General features: G+C 59.0%; 1 pseudogene; it reads left to right on the top strand.

Annotated features, from left to right (window-relative positions):
* The window catches only part of LOC122542043, a 7,188-nt pseudogene that overhangs the window by 3,811 nt on the left and 1,122 nt on the right, over positions 1–2,255 (top strand).

The raw sequence follows: 2,255 nt of genomic DNA, 5'->3' as shown, positions 1-2,255 counted from the left end.
ACCCATTCTCCCACGTGTGTGCAGTCTGTCTCTCTCGCCATTTCCCCCCCCCCCCCCCATATTAGCCCAGGGACAGGTCTTGGGTGGGGGTGAGGGATATCTGTGCTGGAGCACCGCACCCCCCCTCCCACCGACTGTGGCCTGTTGACCCAGGGACAGATCCTGGGGTGTCGACTGCGATCTCTGGCTGTCGTGCTGCTTGCTTCTCTCTGCCTGTGCCTCGGTCCGCGTGTCTGCCTCGTTCTAAGTCAGTCACTCAGTCTCTCTCTCGCTCTCCCGTCTCCAGGGGCGTATAGCCTGTGCCAATGTACTCAGTGACCTGTATGCCATGGGCATTACCGAGTGTGACAATATGCTGATGCTGCTGAGTGTGAGTCAGAGAATGACTGAGAAGGTACGTCTCACCAGCTCCGCCCACACACACATGAGGAGGGGGGGGGGCGGGTGTCGGTGTGGGAGGGGGGGTTTGAGTAGGACACGGGGCTGGTCTCTCACTCTGTCTGACCCCCCCCCCCCCCCTGTTTCCCACAGGAACGTGACAAGGTGGTCCCACTGATGATCCGGGGATTTAAGGATGCTGCGGAGGAAGGTGGGACCTCTGTGACGGGGGGACAGACGGTGGTGAACCCCTGGATCATCATTGGTGGGGTCGCTACGGTGGTGTGCCAACCCAACGAGTTCATCATGTGAGTGACCCGGCCAGATCCAACCCCCTCCTCCCTCCCTCACACACTCTCTGTCTCTCTGTCTGTCTGTGTGTCTCTCTGTCTGTCTGTGTGTCTCTCTGTCTGTCTGTGTGTCTCTCTGTCTGTCTGTGTGTCTCTCTGTCTGTCTGTGTGTCTCTCTGTCTGTCTGTGTGTCTCTCTGTCTGTCTGTGTGTCTCTCTGTCTGTCTGTGTGTCTCTCTGTCTGTCTGTGTGTCTCTCTGTCTGTCTGTGTGTCTCTCTGTCTGTCTGTGTGTCTCTCTGTCTGTCTGTGTGTCTCTCTGTCTGTCTGTGTGTCTCTCTGTCTGTCTGTCTGTGTGTCTCTCTCTCTCTGTCTATCTGTGTGTCTCTCTGTCTCTCTTTGTCTGTCTGTGTGTCTCTGCCGGTCTCTCGCCCTCTGCCGGTCTCTGTCTCGTTCTCTCTCTGTCTGTCTGTGTCCCTCCCGCTGTCTGGCTCTGACTCTGTGGTAGCTCTTTCCCCTCCCTAGGCCGGATAATGCTGTTCCTGGAGACGTGCTGGTCCTGACCAAACCCCTCGGTACCCAGGTGGCAGTCAACAGCCACCAGTGGCTGGAAAACGTGAGTGTTCTGGGGGAGGGGGTGGTCTACTGTGTGTGTGTGTGTGTGTGTGTGTGTGTGTGTGAGTGGTCCCCCCACCTACCCATGCTCCCTACCCCGCCTCATGCTTCGCACCCCCGTTCCCCTCCAACCTCCGCCTTCCACCCCCACACTCCCAGTCTCTTCTCTCTCGCGACTTCCCCCCTCCTCCCCACCCCCCCCCATTCTGTGCAGCTGTGACATACGATCACCTCTGGTCTGGCACTGCCACCCTGCGCCCCCTGACACCGCTGTGCCCTCCACTCTCCTAACACGTGTTCAGTCGGTCCACAGAAACGCAATGGTGGATGTCACTGAACAGACAAGGGGCTGAATGGGCTCCTGTTGCTGTGTAACAGGCTGGAGGAGGAGGAGGAGGGGCTGAATGGCCTCCTGTTCCTGTGTAACAGGCTGGAGGAGGAGGGGGCTGAATGGCCTCCTGTCCCTGTGTAACAGGCTGGAGGAGGAGGGACTGAATGGCCTCCTGTCCCTGTGTAACAGGCTGGAGGAGGGGGGGCTGAATGGCCTCCTGTTCCTGTGTAACAGGCTGGAGGAAAGGGCTGGCTAACCCATTGTGTCTCTCTCCAGCCGGAGAAGTGGAACAAAATCAAGTTGGTCGTCTCCCAGGAGGACGTGGAACTCGCTTATCAGGAGGCCATGTTCAATATGGCCAGGCTGAACCGCACAGGTAACGCCCCCCCCCCAAGCACCCGGGGCGATGGCAGGACGGAGAGGGGCCTGGGGGCAGGGGCCGTTCCCTCACACCCACGTCCGGGGGAGGGGACGTCAAGAGTGGCGGGGGGGGGGTTTATCTAGAATAAGAGGGAGGGGTTCTCGAGTGGGTGAGTCTAGAACAAAGTGGAGTGGTGGAATTCAGAGTGGGAGTGAGTCCAGAACAAGGGGGCAGGGGGTTCTAGGAAAAGAGAGTGGGGCAATCTCGGGGGGGAGGGATTTGA

Source organism: Chiloscyllium plagiosum, chromosome 39 (assembly GCF_004010195.1).
Source record: "Chiloscyllium plagiosum isolate BGI_BamShark_2017 chromosome 39, ASM401019v2, whole genome shotgun sequence".
NCBI classification, from domain to species: Eukaryota; Metazoa; Chordata; class Chondrichthyes; order Orectolobiformes; family Hemiscylliidae; genus Chiloscyllium; species Chiloscyllium plagiosum.
Note: the sequence above shows the minus strand (reverse complement) of the source record. Positions and strands in the feature narration are given on the sequence as shown.